This window comes from Sminthopsis crassicaudata, chromosome 6, assembly GCF_048593235.1.
Source record: "Sminthopsis crassicaudata isolate SCR6 chromosome 6, ASM4859323v1, whole genome shotgun sequence".
Classification (NCBI taxonomy): Eukaryota; Metazoa; Chordata; class Mammalia; order Dasyuromorphia; family Dasyuridae; genus Sminthopsis; species Sminthopsis crassicaudata.
In genome coordinates, this window is record NC_133622.1 from 52,042,481 (window position 1) to 52,060,277 (window position 17,797).

A 17,797-nucleotide genomic window follows, 5' to 3' on the forward strand; every position below is an offset into this window, starting at 1 on the left:
ACTAGCAACAAAGTTGAAAGTTGACTACAATTTCATGTAAAAATATTAAACATTTTCTCTCACATTTATGGAAACACTGAAAAATAAGCATACAATAAAAGAATATGTCTCTATTACCATAAAATCTAAACATTAAACAAGAGTTGATGACAATACTAAGATAGGAGTCAGAAAATTTTCAATAGTTTCAATTATATCCAACTCTTCATGACCCAATTTGGGTTTTTCTTGGCAAGGAAAATCTAGAGTGGTTTGTCATTTTATTCTCCAGCTCATTTTTAAATGAGGAAACTGAGGCAAACAGGGTTAAGTCATTAGTGCAGGATCACACGATCTGTAAGTATTTAATACAGGATTTGGACTCAAATTTTCTTGTCTCCAGATCTGACATTCTATTTATTGTGCCATCAAGAAGTTCAATGGAGTCAAAAGATTTAGTTTCAAATTCAATTCTAGTTCTGCTACTAATTTTGTCTTTGAGTGAGACAAATCTCTTACTCTTTCTGCATCACAGAATCTTCATCTATAAAATGAGAGTTTGGATTTAGCTAATCTCAAAATAATTACTAACTTTCAAATTTTGTGTTTCTATAAATGTCATCCAGATTGGTGATTTTTAATCCTTTCTACCACCACCAATACCACAAATAACTTACTAGAGGTCACTAATCTCTGAAAGTACTTTTCCATGTGAAACTATTTCATAATTTAATATTATAGCATTTTGAATTTTTTGATTCATTATGTGAGAAAGTATGATATGATAAAAAAAATCATGTTGAATGTGGAGGAAAGATAGGTTCAAATCCTGCTTATGGTACTTAGTATTGTGGCACTGAAGAAATAATTTCATTGCTTTAAGACAGTTTCATAATCAAAAAAATTAAGATGGTGTTATTATGAGGATCAACCATAATGATATTTAGGAATTATATATTACATATCTTATAGGATATATATTGTATAAAGTATTACATGTCAGTGACTACTGAAGTGGGAAAGGGTTCCAGAATGAGATTAATTATTGGAAGCTTACATCACAGAATATGAATTTTAAGATCCACTGTTAGGACATAGATTTTTTTCTCAATATCATATAGGGGATGGAAAGTAATACCTCACTCTCATTGTTTTAGTTCAAAGAGTTGAATATACACATATGTTTGTATACACATGTGTTATATGTATCTGTACCACTCTGTTCTCTCTCTCTCTCTCTCTCTCTCTCTCTCTCTCTCTCTCTCTCTCTCTCTCTCTGTTTGTGTGTGTGTGTGTGTGTGTGTGTGTGTGTATACACAATCAGTTGGGTATAAAAATCTATCATACCTATCAGATAAGTTGGAGGCAAGGAGGATGAGGGCAAATAGGAAGAGTAATAAAAGGAACGGGACATTAAGAGAGACTATGGTCAAAAGCTAAATAGACTTTTGAGGATTGACAGAGTTAAAAAGAGAGAGAGGGATAAACAAAGGAAAAGATGGAAGGAAATATACAATTTTAATTATAAATGTGAGTGTAAATGGGATGAACTTTACCCATAAAATGACAGTAGATAGAAGAATGTATTAGAAACCATAATTCAACAATATGTTCTTCATAAGAGATAAGATTGCAGCAAGACACACAGAGTTAAAACAAAGGACTGGATCAGAATATATTATGCTTCAACTGAGTTTTTTTTTTTTTTAAAGCAGGGGTAGCAATTAGGATATCAGACAAAGAAAAAGTGAAAATAAACATAATTAAAAGAAAGAATCAGAGAAACTGCATTTTGCTCAAAAAGTACTATAAACAATGAATTAAATTTTTTTTTAAAATCACAGTAAATTTATCTGATAAGGGCTGTATTTTCCAAATATATAAGTCAAATTGGTTTAAAAAATAAAATCCATTCCCTAATTGATAGTCAAAATAGGCAGTTTTCAGAAGAATAAATAAAATCTATTTATAATCATATGGAAGAATATCCTAAATCACTATTGATTAGAGGAACCCAATTTAAAACAATTCTGGATATAACCCATACCTATCAGAAATTTAAAATGCTGGAGGATATGTGAGAAGATAAGTGTACTAATGAATTGTTATTGGAGTTCCAAACTTGAACCATTCTAGAAACCATTATAAAAATAATTAGGATTTATACCCAAACAACTATAAGACTATACATATTCTTTGATGAACAATATAGTGCCACTACTAGATTTGTACCTTAAATATAATGGAAAAGGACCTGTACACACATACATATGTGTGGGTATGTCAGTTCTTATTTTTTTTTTTTTGGTGTTGGCAAAGAATGGCAAACTGAGGGGATATCTATCAATTAAAGAATGGATAATAATTTGTGGTATGTAATTGAATGCAATACTATTATGCTATATGAATGATGAGAGGTATGAATTAGAAAAGACCAAGATGAACAGATGCAGATTAAATAGAACAAAACAAGGAAATCATTGTACATAGTAACAGCAATAGGATGATGATCGACTATGATAGAATTAAATATTCTAATCAGTACAATGATTTAGAATAATTTATTATGAAAAAATATTATCCAATCACAGAGAACTGATGGACTCAGTAAAAATAAAATATCATTTTCTCATTTTCTTTCTTCATTTTTTCCTTATATGGCTAATATGAGAATATGTTTTATATGAATGTACATATATTCACATGTATAAGTGATAATGTATCGCTTGTTTTCTAAATGGGTGGGGCAGGAGTTAAAGGCAAAGATTATTTGGAACTCAATTTTTTTTTTTTTTATTGTTAAAATAAATAAATAATACATTAGGAAAAAATATAAAGAAGAGTGAATTTGTATGCCAGATTCTGTGTTAAGTGCTGAATATATTCTACTCCCCCCAAGCAATTACTATCCAGAAAGTGTTTATAGTGTAATGAGTTGTGCAAATGTACCAAATGAGAAGACTGAAGATATAGTTTGAAGAAGGAAGTAATCCACTTTAATGGGGATGTAAATTTGGAGAAAATGTGTATTGTGAAATAAAGGTAATATGTGAATGGGGTCAAATTTATGGAAAATCTTAAATGTCAGGAAAGATCATCCTTTTTCTTTTCTTTTTTTAATTATCCAGGTAATGGGGAGTCAGAAAATATTTCAAAAAATGGCATACTGATAGCTATATGTTATGAAGAATATTTTGGCAGCTCTGTAGAAGAAGAATTAAAGGAACTGAAGGGACTGCTTCAATAGCCGAGGCAAGACATCATCATAACCTAAACCAGGCTCATGACTATGTCAGACAGGAGAAAGAAATAGGATATGCTATGGAAGTAAAGTATATATAACTTGACAAATGCAAAAACAAGGAGAGGAGGACATGGAAGAATTAAGATTACATTTTACTTTATAGTTACTATAAGGTTACTTATTAATACAAACAATTGGAATGAAGGTGGTATCCTGGAAAGAAATTTGAAGTTTTAGAGGAGAACAAGTTTTAAGAGGGAGATAATGATCACCACATTAGACATATTCTTGTTGCTTATGTTTAGGAGGTAGCATGTTCAACCATAACTGACTCAGTTTGTATCTTTCCATGATAATTAAAAAATAAATAAAAAGCAAAACTAATAAAGTGACCAAACCAAATCTCTTCCCTTCTCCAAAAAACCCCTCTCCTTTTTTCTTACAAAATTCAACTGTTTCATGTTTAAGCTATTTTAATGGTATTTAAGAAATCAGTCTCTCATGTACATAAAGAAGATTCGTTCTGAATACAATATTTAGTCATCCTTGACTACAGAATTACTAATGAAATGAATCCAAATATAAAGTGAAAATAGCTTCTAGATTTTGCCCTTCAGCTCTAGTCTCTTTATGGAATTTTAAGGGGGTACCAAGAAACTTAGAAATATTGTAAATATATTTTATTTATTAAATATATGAATATTAAATGATATATGATATATTAAATGCTAAATAATATATGAATATATTAAATATATGAAAATGAGTGTAACTTAGATGGAATAACATCATTTAAATGTAGTTATATATAAATATAGGAAGATGGGAAATATAGCCAGTGCTAAAGATTGTTAGGGAAGCTTCAGTATATTTGAAATTTTATTGGTAGGTCTTTCCATAGGTATATCTTCTCAGAGAAACTGGAATGCATTATTTATTTATCATAAAAATAAGTCATGTGAAAGATTTCAAATTTCATATCCCATTGAGCAAAAGTCTGAAGTTTCAGGACTTAATAATATGTGTGGCTTTATTTATTAGGGCAACATTCAATTCATTATGGATTTTAGGAATTATAGATATGATTCTTTCCTGTGTGACAACTGAGTGGAGAGGAATACACAGATTATTAAAGTGTAGGCTATTAGAACACTAAGTGAGAGTTGCATTTGTATAAAGTTAAAGTGAGGTGTCTGCCAACATGATTGGGGTGGTACTTTTCTTGGATGAGTGGATGACTAAATTTGTTAGTAAGGTCAATTACTTCTAGAACAAAACAAATAAAAGACTCCAAAAAGCTTGAGTGAGATCCAAACCTTAAGGAATATTTAGAATACTGAATACTGGGAGAAATGGAAGACTGATCTTATGGTTGGCAGCTCTTAACTAAGGATAATATTTTTTAATGCAATGAAGGCATTTGTAAATGCAATTGCTAAATGATGGTCAGTGACTTGAAGACCCAAATTATTTTCTCTGATTTCCACTCTTATTTATATGTTATTTCTTTCTGTTAAAGGGGAAAGAAGATACTCTGTCTTTGTTCTAAATGTTTTTCTTCTCCTTGCCCCTGAATGGCAGTTAGATACTGAATTATAGGACTGCAGTCCCAAATCTTTTGTCTCCATAATTATTTCCTGTTTTAGATCATCCAAATGTATTATATGAATCTTCTTAAAAATCTTTTATTTTTTATTAAATTTATTAAGGCAGCTAGGTGGTGCAGTGGATAGAGCACCAGCCCTGAAGTTTGGGTCTTCAAGTGACAGAAATGGTGAATGGAGTCACTGTCTCCATTTTTCCGAAGCAGTGGTGGTATTCACTTGATTAGTGTTTGTAGATCAAAATTTGTAAAGCAGAGGAGAGGACAGCAGGGAGATGGTGGTCTGTATGCTGCAAATGGCAAATTGTCCAGGAAAGATTGATGACTTGGATATGAAGCTTATCTGGTACTGCATGGTGAAATGAGGAGAACCAGAAGGACATTGTGAAAAGTAACAATAATTTTTGTATGATAATTAGCTGTTAGTGACTTAGCTATTCTCAGCAATATAATGATCTAAGACAACTCCAAAGGATTTATGATAAAAATTGCCATTCTTCTTCCTCCTACCACTCCACCCAGAGAAAGAAGTGGTAAAATCTGAATGCATATTAAAACATATTTTTAAAACTTTATTTTTCTTCTTTGTTTTGATCTATGTTTTCTTTCATAACATGATTAATATGGAAGTACATTTTGCATAATTGCACAGGTATCACCTGTATCAAATCTTGTCATATCAGGGAAGGAAAAAGATATGGGAGAGAATTTTGAGCTCAAAATTAAAAATAATAATAAAAATTGTTTTACATAGAATTATGTTTTTAATCACAATAGAATTTACATTTTGACTTGTAGCTATATAACATCACTTCCAGGGTACTGGCATTAAACACGTGTCTTTGTTTTGATGAGATGTATAATTATCTTTTCTACTTCTTTTGCTGTTAATTCTGAACTCTACAAACTGGACCTCTAACAACATACCCTAGAATTTCTTGACTTGTCCCTAGGGCTCCCCTTTGCAGAGCTGGTTGTTCCTCTAATCTCCATTTTAAGGAGCACAACCATATCTTCATTAGACTCCAGACTTTACATTTTTGAATTTCAGACTTCCTCCATAGCCCAAGGAAATCATTCTTCCTTTATATACCTTTCTCTTGTTCAAGACCATTTTTATAATATCTTCCAGTAGAAAGAAAGCTGCTTGAGGGGAGAGTCTATCTGCTTGTATCCCAGTGCTTAGCTGTAGCTTGCATTTTTGTTGTTGAGTTGTTTCAGTCTTATCTAACCCTTTGTGGTCCTAAATAGAGTTTTCTTTAAAAGTATTCAAGGTGTGTCATATTCTTCTCCAGCCAATTGTATAGATGAGGGACAAAAGTTAATATCCCTTAATATACCTTAATATAGGGTAATATAGCTAGTAGATGTCTGAGGCTGATTTGAATTCATGGGGATTACCTTATGCCTTGAATTTAGTAAAGGCCTAATAAATATATAGACTTACTGTTGACTTATCAGAGAAATACGAAATCTAGGGTTTAGAAGAAAAAATAATTTACAAAACATCAAGCAAAAAAATAGATTTTAAGTGTCTTCTTTAAATAAGACAAAACAGAACAAAACTTAATAATTAATTAAGATAAAAACAAGCCTGGATATAATCTAGCCTGTGAGTCAGTAGCCTATAATTACTTCCAGTAGCATTTGTAGAAGAAGGGGACAAAAATTAACAAGTAGAAATTAAATAGAAGCATCTGACCAAATGCATACCAAAATTTCTGCTGATGAAATCATTATCACAATATATATATCTAGGTAAAGTGTGGTTAGAATAGTCTTCTGCGGCAGATGTCTAGTAAAACCCTGTCCAAAAATAAATAAATAAGGTTATTTGCAAAGTGAAACTAAGGCTTTTTTTGATCATTCTTTAGTTGTTCACTAATAATCCCTTAATAAAAGTAATCTAAAACCTTACCAGAAATCAATCTAAGGTGAGTTTGAAGTCCTTTAATGGGACAATTCTATTATTTTTTTCTTTTTCTTTTGGAATAATTTTCCTTTTTCTGATCCTGTGAAATCTTTCTTATTCTCCACAACTTTTCTCATATCAATCAAAGAGTTATAGTATTTATATATCTGCCAGTTTTTTCAGCAGTTGAGCATTGCTCATCAGTACCAGGTGGTAGAAATTTGTCAAGGATGGCTTGATGCCCTACTTTTCTTTAGTAGCAACAACCTACTCATAATTTTTAATATCCTTTCTAATTTAAAAAAAATCTCGATAGAAAGAAAACAAACAAAAAAAAAAACTAAAATAAAACGAGGGCCAAGTAATTCAATCTCATCTTCACTATTGATAGACAATATCCTACGCACCCCTAGAAGTAAGTTTTCTCCTTATTTGATTTTCCTTCTTGTCCTAGTACACATTTTTAAAAAAATATTGTTTTGAGCTCTCCTCACAAGCATCATTTTATTCTAACTTCAGTTTTCCTAAAACTATTATATCAGATTCATTATAATATTTTTTTTGGCTGAGGCAATTGGGGTTAAGTGACTTTCCCAGGGTCACACAGCTAGGAAATATTAAGATTCCGAGATCAGATTTGAACTCAGGTCCTCCTCAATTATTTACAAGTTCTCTTTTGTATGTTTTGTAATTAGTAAAATATGATCAAAAGCATCACTCATTTAGAGCTGGAAGATGGTGCTTGTGCCCTATATACTGCGCCACCAAGGTGCCCCTCATCACAAAATTTTAACTTCATTTATGTACCTTTGCTTTCATGTTTTAAAATTATTTTTAATAAAAATTGTTTTTCATATTTTTAGTCTTTAGGCAATTATTATTGTCCTCCTAACTGAAATAATTTCTTTATGTGTCTTGGCGATTTAATTCTTGAAAATCTTCATATATCACTTAGGCTGACTTCTTTCTGTACAATTTTAGGTCATTGTATCCTCTCTGAGAACTTTTTTAAACCTGCTCTTAAAACATCGAGGGTACATAGCAGTCTAGATATTTCTATCATCACACAATTAGATTTTGTAATCCTTGAAAGCCTAGATGGCCTTTTGCCTTTTTTTAATCCACTGAAATTATCACCATGCCAGGTTTAAATATTTATGGACTGATTCACTTGATCAGAAATTGTAGGATGAGATCTAATTTCCACAATGTCCAAATTTTGATGTCCCTCAAAGAAATCAATTCTTCTTTGTTATTAAGAATTAAACAATGGGATAGAAATTTCCCTGAGATTTTTTTCACTTTTTATATAAGAAATCAACATAAGGCAAATTAAGAAATCAATCATCTACTGCTGTCTATGTTTCTCTGTCTCTCTGTGTATGTTTATCTCTCTCTGTTTCTCTCTTTTGCCTTCCTGTCTCTGTCTCTGACTGTCTCTGACTCTGTCTCTGTCTCTCTCTGTCTCTGTCTGTCTCTCTCTCTCTCTCATTCTCTCTCTCTTCTCTTCTCTTCTCTCTCTCTTTCTTCTCTTCTCTTCTCTTCTCTTCTCTTCTCTTCTCTTCTCTTCTCTTCTCTTCTCTTCTCTTCTCTTCTCTTCTCTTCTCTTCTCTTCTCTCTCTCTCTCTCTCTCTCTCTCTCTCTCTCTCTCTCTCTCTCTCTCTCTCTCTCTCTCTCTCTCTCTCTCTCTCTTCTCTGTTTTCCTCACACACACATAAAGAGAGAAAGAGACAGCAACAGAGAGACATAGAGATGCAAAAAAGACAGAGAGAAATAGACAAAGTCAGAGAGTTGTCTTGATAACCAAAGTCTCTCTTATCCTTCCCACAAAGAGATTTGATGAAAAGATGGATGGAGAATCGAAAATCTGGGTATTTTTATTGCTAAAAGTCATACAACCTCCCAATCTCAGAAAATGCGTACCAATTGGTTTTTTTTTTTTTTTTTTTTTTCCCCTGAGGCTGGGGTTAAGTGACTTCCCCAGGGTCACACAGCTAGGAAGTGTTAAGTGTCTGAGACCAAATTTGAACTCCGGTCCTCCTGAATTCAGGGCTGCTGCTCTATCCACTATGCCACCTAGCTGCCCCTATGCGTACCAATTGTAATGAAGAGCCACATTATGAGGAAAATTTGGATAAGTCACTGATTAAGTCACTTAAATCCTTTGGGACTCATTTTTAAATTTATGACATCCTCTAAGTTTTCTTCCAACTCTAAATGTGTGATGCTGTGATCATATTTTACTAATTACAAAATATACAAAAGAGAACTTGTTAAATAATCATCAAAATTATCCATAACTGGAAATGGAAGTGAAGAGGTGATACAGTAACTGAAGTCTAATAGTTCTGAAGGAAGGTCCTTAACTCCTTCTAGAATCATACAAAGAGTTTTAAGAGGTAAAATTGTCATGCTTAAATGCAAGAAGAAAATTTCATCATTTTCTAGTATTTCTGATCTCTTAATGTCAGAATCATAACAAACCTAATTTGTTCATGTTTCAGTACAAGTTCATTCCCTTTTAATATGTTTGGGGAAGATAGTAATCAATGGCGTGATGGACAACCTACATATACCAACAGATGACTATAATCCACTAGGAAGCCTTTCTGTCCATCAAGGAAATCAATAGGGATACTGACTTGATCTCCACGGTTGGGATACATATTATCTGATAGCCTGCAGATAAGTTATCCTTTCTTTCTGAGGCGAAGCAATAGTGTTGACTTTGAGGAAGTATTAAAACTAGACTAGGTTTCATGAATTTTCAAATCACATTCAATATTTTGTTTATTTGTTTTGTGGAGATACTTAAAGAATGTTCAAGTCTCTCAGATTTTTTAGGCCTCCTGATAGAACCTGCCCCTAAACATTAGATCTTATAATTGAAACTCAGATTAAATGAAAATACGGAATTGTTTAGTTTACTATATAACTATTTCCAGAGGTGCAAGAAAGCTGCATGAAAACATGTTATGAAAAATAAGGATGATATTAACAAATACTTTGATAGGCTCCATTTCTTTATTACTTAATGTGAAAGCAGGCATAACTAAAGTTAATAGGGCCATTATCCTACAACAACCAAGGCCTCCTTAAGCATTTTCTTATGTTTTTTATTCCTCCCCAAACAGTACTATCTTTATATCAGATACAGGAAAAAAATGGAAATTTTAAATAATGAAATTATATCTCTTAGTTCTACAGGATCATCATGGGATCTCCTAAAAAATCAAGTGCTAGTAATATATCCCCCTCATTTCTCCCTCAATAAAATAATTATTGGGATGATTAATAATTCCTATTAGATACTTGGAATTTAGGAAAGGAAGTGTTTAATACATTGTATACCTATCATGGAATTACCACACAAGGACAAGACAGCAGAAACAATCTATTGAACACCAAGGAAAGCTTTTGTTACTTCTAAACATAGCTGATTGATCTGCAAAGACAGCATTATGTTAGAAGGAACAGAGACTTATTGTAATGGATTAGAAACTGGCTCTAAGTTAGGAAATAGACACCATCAATAAAATGATTAACAGAGTAAAGGACAACTAAAGGAGATGCAGCATTTTTAGTTGACCCAAATATGTCTTTTTGTTCCTGACATCTGCTCTGTACATAATCAAAACTATGTGTTAATAAATAATAAATATTGAATAAGTGAATGAAAAAATTAAATCCAATGTAAAATATAAATAACAAGACTTTTGGAATAGCCTTTTCACATTTTGTTGAAATGTTGGATTGGCATTTATTTTTTACTCAGAAAGCAGAATTGTAGCAGATGAAATTACTCCAGAAAAAATATATATACTGTAGGTAGGGTAAACTAATTATCCATAATTGACCATTAAGAACTTGAAGAAAGATAAAGTCTTTCTGAGGCCTCAAGAGTAAAGAAAGAATAAGCATCCAAATTGCCAAAATCACTTCTTATATACTAAAGCCTATTTACTGAACAGGAGAAAATCCATAATGAGTGGATATAGATGAAGTCTTTGGGTTTCTGGAAACATCATTAACTCTAGTGCAGACAAGTATACACTTAGAGGCCCTTTTATTTTTTTGTTGGGCAGTGAATTGAATTCTTTCCTTTATATCTCTTCTGTTCCAATTCTAGTGATTTGTTCATACCAATGCATGCCCTTCTGGGTCATCTTGAAATCCCCCTTTCCTTCCTGTGTTTAGCTCTTATGCATAACCTCATTCTAGATGCACCTAATTTTCACCATAGTTTCAACCCAGTGTGTTAATGGGAGACCGCAATGGCAGCTCTGCAATTCTTTCCTTAATCAGTGCTTTGTTTTGCAGTCTCAGTAGAATTCAATGTCACAGATCCATGTTGCACTTAATTTGCCTTCCTCTCTCCTACTGCCAACACCAGCAAATCATTGACTTTATCATTTTATTTTCTTTTCTCTCTTCCAACCAGGCTTTCTATTTATGAAAGCAGCATATTCTTTGCCTCCTTTCTTTAATTGCAAAATCATTTTGTGAAAATTTAAAAGGCCATGTAAGTATTGTACTTAAGATTAAAGTGCCATAATTCTTAAATTCTCAGTCTTTTTTTTAAGAGCTGTTATATTTGTGAATCAAGAAAAAAAAGATATATTAGCAAAATGGAACATGTAAAATGTTGGAGATAGTAGAGATTGAAGATGATCAAGTTTCTCTTCTATGGCCTTTATTTATTTTTCTAGTCCCAACCTTAGAAAACAAGAGACATCGATTAGGTAGATTTAGCTATTATCAACCGTTACTAAAGAAATGGGCTTTTTTTCCTATTATTTTCCCCTTCTTTATTTCTATGGAACTTCCTATAATTTTGCTCTTTTGCTAATGTTCAAACCCTAGTGCTCTCATATAACACTTAACATTTTCATAGTACATTTGGCTGAATCCATTAATTAATCCATATAGCATTTGCACCACAATAGGTAAGTAAGGTTACTCCCACTATAATAGGAGATTTCAGATAGAACTCCAAAATTCCTGAATCCTGGATCTGTCTCAGAGCACAAAAATATCTGTGATTATTCTGAGCCCAGTAAAGTTTTTTTTTTTTTTAATTTTATAATTATAAATTTTTTTGACAGTATATATGCATGAGTAATTTTTTATAACATTATCCCTTGTATTCATTTTTCTAAATTTCCCCCCCCTCCCTCTACTCCCTCCCCTAGATGACAGGCAATCCCATACATTTTACATGTGTTACAGTATAACCTAGATACAATATATGTGTGTTCTTGTTGCACGTTACGTATTAGATTCCGAAGGTGTAAGTAACCTGGGTAGAGAGACAGTAGTGCTAACAGTTTACATTCACTTCCCAGTGTTCCTTCTCTGGGTGTAGTTGTTTCTGTCCATCATTGATCAACTGGAAGTGAGTTGGATCTTCTTTATGTTGAAGATTTCCACTTCCATCAGAATACATCTTCATATAGCATTGACGTGTACAGAGATCTTCTGATTCTGTTCATTTCACTCAGCATCAGTTGATGTAAGTCTCTCCAAGCCTCTCTGTATTCCTCCTGCTGGTCATTTCTTACAGAGCAATAATATTCCATAACCTCCATATACCATAATTTACCCAACCATTCTCCAATTGATGGACATCCATTCATCTTCCAGTTTCTGGCTACCACGAAAAGGGCTGCCACAAACATTTTGGCACATACAAGTCTCTTTCCCCTCCTCAGTATTTCTTTGGGATATAAGCCCAATAACAGCAATGCTGGATCAAAGAGTATGCACAGTTTGATAACTTTTTGGGCATAGTTCCAAATTGCTCTCCAGAATGAGCCCAGTAAAGTTTTAACCATGCTGTTGAAACCTTATTTAATGCAAGGCTGATGCAGAAAAAGCTTCCATTAAAATTTTAAAGCAGTGAATTGGGTTAAAGATCTATGAATTTCACTGAGGTCATTAAAATACTGTGGCTAATAACCCCATATATATTTTAGAAAACATAGAATATGTGTACCAAGGGTACACAGTTTATCTTTATTGCCCACTTTAAAGCATCTTTCTATCTTGTTGAATTGTGCAAATCAGATAACCTTATGACCACGTAATACAAAGAAAGAAGTAGGACTTGTAAAAAGATTTATCATTGTTTATGCAGTTAATCTTTTTAGTGACTAGATATATTTTTCTACTCTTTCATATATAACTTCCAAGATCCTTTAGAAATATATATATATGTAATACATAGTATATATAAATAGTATACAGATATATATATGCAAATGTGCATATGTATTATTTATTTCATATTTCAAAATATAAATACATAAATACTTGAATATATTATATATATACATATAGATATACACATATATACATATTCTCATGTATATATCATTTGTTTCAGATCAAAAATGGCTTCCTAGTGGCTTAAAAATTTTACCTAATCCCAAAGTATTTCTTAAGAGTTCAAACAGACCTTACTTCTTTATTAACAATAATCACATGTAATTTCATATGAAATATATAAGATAAAACTAAAATATTGTAGCCAATGTTTACATATTAGACTACATACATAAAAAGTAGTTCCCTGGGAGGTTCTATATTTATTCAAATCATGCTGGTAATGTTCAATATTTTAGACTAGTGTCTGTGAATATTTTTTCTATTTTATTAAATCTTTATCTTTGTAAGGCAAATTAGAAAATGCCAAAAGTTATATCTGTTGAATAAAAAGATTGTTGAAGTCTTTAATGTTTTGTGTCCAAAAAAAGTGAGATTTTTTTAACTTCAAATGACAATGAGACCAGTTTTCTTGTATGCCTCTGAAAAATATCTCTAGAGGTTAAAGAAGTCATAAAACTCTTTTGATCAATGGCAGTATTGTTGGAAATAGTAGACAGTTTTTGCAGATGACTTCGAAAAATCCACTCATTTGAGCATATAAACTTTGGTATATTTGATTTTTTTAAAAGAAAGAAAGAAGATGCCTTATAATCATCCTACATATATGAATACAATATAATTATTATTAATTTTTAGCTCAGGTTACTATGGTTTTAATTCACTATAAGTTTACTTATCCTCATTGGTAAGTATAATAATCTATTATTGCCATACACAGTGCCCTGAGGATTTGGTGCACTTAGAACTCTCACACTTTGAATTGATACCATAACATGATAAAATCCTTATTACTGCAAAAGTTATTAGATATGATTTTAGAGTATTTTTTTTAGGGAAAATGGATTTACTTTGCTGGTCTAAAATATTAATTTATTTTTAAAATTCAAAATCATAAAATTTTCTAGCTAAAAGAGTTCTTATATCTCCCATGATCCAACTCTCTTAGCTTAGAAATAAGATTAATTCCCGGAAATGTAAATTAACTTGCCCAAGTGCAAACAACTTGCTTCATATAGTTAGTGACAGAGTCAAGACAAAGACTGTTCTATAGATGTTTAGTTTACTTTTTTAAGAACATTAAACCTGTCACTTAAGAATTAATGTTTTTTGGTATAGCTTTTTGATGTAATAAATTATTTGTACACATGCACATACACATTTGTACACATGCACATACAAACATACACAGAGCCAACAGTTATAGTGACCCTTTCCCTTGCCATCCCTTTGTCCCTCTTTGGATCTCAGGGATATCCAGTCCACATGAGCACAGCAGAGGTAGAGATAGGTAGAATTATTTATTGAGAGACCCTTTACCTTCCCTTCATATCTCTCCAGAATCCTTTGGGGAGGGTAGAATTTATCCAATTATTGTAAAGGTTCACAATAATTGGATAAATTACCAATTATAATCCTTCTCATAAGATAGAAGATCACCATTTGTATCCATCTGCCCTCTCACTACATCTTAAATTCATACATGCCTGACCATCTAAACAGCTGTAACAAAATAAGATTTTTCAGACTTGATGATTGGTCCTGACATTGCATTCTACAGTCCTCCAGGCCTTACTCTATGTCCTGTTCCTATAACCCTACAGGCATTGCCATTTGCTCTATAAATCCCCCCAGAGAGCCCTAAGGTCTTGTCACCTCTACTACTGATGATTCCTTGGTATTTCCAAACTTTTACAGTTGAATTTTAGCCAATGCCTTGTCTGTCTTACTCAATTTGAGAATAAACTCCTTAAAAGCAGATTTTATTTTATTTCTTTTAAGTGGTTAGGATATAATAAGTGTTGAATGCATATTTTTTCAGCCAATCAGCTTTATAATATTAGAATGTCTAGTATGTTTATTGTCATTTATGTTTGTTATCATTCTATCTCATTGTCATCACAAATCATCATAAAATATTTTAGATTCATATACCTACAAACTGTTAACATACTTTTGGCCTGCTAATAATAATAATAAGTTATTATTATTATTATTATATTACAATATAATAATAATACAATGTGCTTGTTAATATACCTGTGTTTTTATAACAAGTACCTTGAGAACATTGGAAGACCTGGGCGATTCCTCAAATTAGATAAAATCAATTTTTCACCTGTCTCTTCACTTTTGAGCTTAAGCAATTTTCTTTCTGTAAATTTCTATAAAAATATAGATATAGATGGCTATAAACATGACACATACTTTCTATATATAGATAGATATAGGTTATAGATAGAATTGATATAAATAAATTTATAATTAGACATATCTGTACAACAAATCTGCAAGGTCAATGTTGTTATTGATCTCATTTTATATATGAGAAAGCTAGGAGAAGTTAAATGATTTTGCTAGCATTAATCATTAATAAACATTTATTAAAAGCCTATTAGAATGTCTGAGACAAAGTTTCATTTCAGATCTTCCTTATTCAGTGTCTTTAGTTTGATCCCTCAGTAATTGGAGATTTTTTTTTCTTATTGCTGTGGATTGTGTTGAAAAGACTTGGTTGTGTGCTAGTATTCAAAGTAATTATCATGTTGTAATCTCTGGAAAAGAACTTTTGTAGAATTTCACTATCAGTGATGGGTAACTATTTTGCTTGAGTTATAAACAGAATGTTTGCTTTGACAATGGCAATAGATCATTGATTTTATGTCAATATTCTCAAGATATTGATGTTTGATTGTGAATCTTGGAATATCATTGCAACGAACAAAGTTTTAAAGTAAGAGAATTTTGAACTTGAAATCAGGAAGGGAGGTTCAAATGTTGCCTCAGACACTGTGTGATCTAGGTAATTCATTTTTTAAAATTTCTTTATTTGCAAAACTAAGAGATTGAATTCATGGCTTTTAAGATCATATTTATTTAGAAATAGAAAGTTGAATATGGTATTTATCTAATATTGATATAAATCTACTTATAGCTATAGTTGTGACTATATACATACTACTATACTATTATCTATATCTTGATGCATATACATGCAGTCTATCTTTTAGTGACTATTTGGGATTTTCTTGGCAAAGATTCTAAAGTGGTTTATCCTTTTTTTTTGTTTCCCCCAGCTTATTTTATAGATGAAGAAATTGAGGCAAATAGAGTAAACTGACTTGCCCATGGTCACATAGCTAGTATCTCTGCCTGGATTTATATTCAAGATTTTCTGACTAAGGTCAGCAATCTAGCCATTGCATACCTAGCCTGATAAGTAGAGTAGTTTGTGGCAAGTCACTAAGAGTAACTACTTAGCAAGAAGAAATTATGAAATTTATAATAAAGTAGATATATGAGCAAAAGAGGAAGCAAAATAGGAGTATGGTAAAAGCTATAAATGGGACATGAATACCTGAGTGATTATGGACTGAAAAGACTATTGGCTCTAAAGCTGTAGGCCCTGAGTTCAGATTTCACCTATCACACTTAATACTAAAGCGTCTTTGAAAACTTAGATATTATCTAGTTCAATGCCAAACTCGGGGAAAAAAATGATTTTTGTTACTTCATATTGGCTTAAAAACACAAATTAACATTACTTGTTTTGTATTTTTTATTTATTTTGCTAAACATTCCCAAAGTATATTTTAATATTCTTTCAGCAGTACCCATTCTAGGGAATTTTCTCTGGCCTATGGAGTTTCATATATTTGATTTTAGTCTAGATTTTTTTAATTGAAAAAGAAATTGAGGCAAAGTAATGTTAAAGGTTTCTCCAAGGCCATACATATAGACATATGCTTTTGATTCATCTTCTTACTCCAAAGATTACTCACATGCTACCTTTTCATTAAGCACACTTGGTCTGAACTGAGGTTCATGATTTTTATACAATAATTTTTATAAAAATTTGCAATGAAATTTTGTAAACCTCTATCAGTTTTATTGGACAGATATTATGTCTCAAAGTAAACTGTAAGATTTAATGACCTTTCCCTTGTAGGAAAATTCCTTAAGTTTCTTCATATCTTCAGTCAAAGATGACATAATTATCTGCCATAGAATTTCTGATTTATCCACTAAGAAATGAAGATAATCTATTCAATAGTTTCTCATGGAACATTAGTTTAGGTTCTCACTCAAGTACTAAACTGCTTTTGCAATTTAAGTATATAACTTTTGACTTGTAAGACAATGGTTCTCACAGATCTGTTATATGTTGATTTACATTGAAGTTTGATCCCAGTAGCTGTATTTTAGGCCATGACTAGAGAAAAAGCAAAATAACAATAACAATAATAATAAATTTAATTGTCAATTACATATTTTAAATGTTTGATATCCATTTAAAAAATTTTTGATTTCCAAATTCTCTCCCTTCCATCCCTCTCTCAACTACTGAGAAGGCAAATGATATATCAATTATATTTGTGAAGTCATTCTAACATATATTCATAGTAGCCATGAAAACAAAAATCTAATCTGGCATTGCTTAGTTTCCCCATCAAGACAAAAAGTAGTCTACATAAAACATTTATAAGCCTACTTCATTAATCCTCCCCCATTACACTAATATTCATTTGGTTGTTTTTTACTTCAGCAGGATCCTTTCAGACTTCAACAGTTTGACCTCTAATATCCTGAAGTCAGCAGAATGCACCAGATATGCTCTGTTAAATTTCACATGAGTAGAGCATGGTGAGACAGCAAAATGAAATTACATTATTTG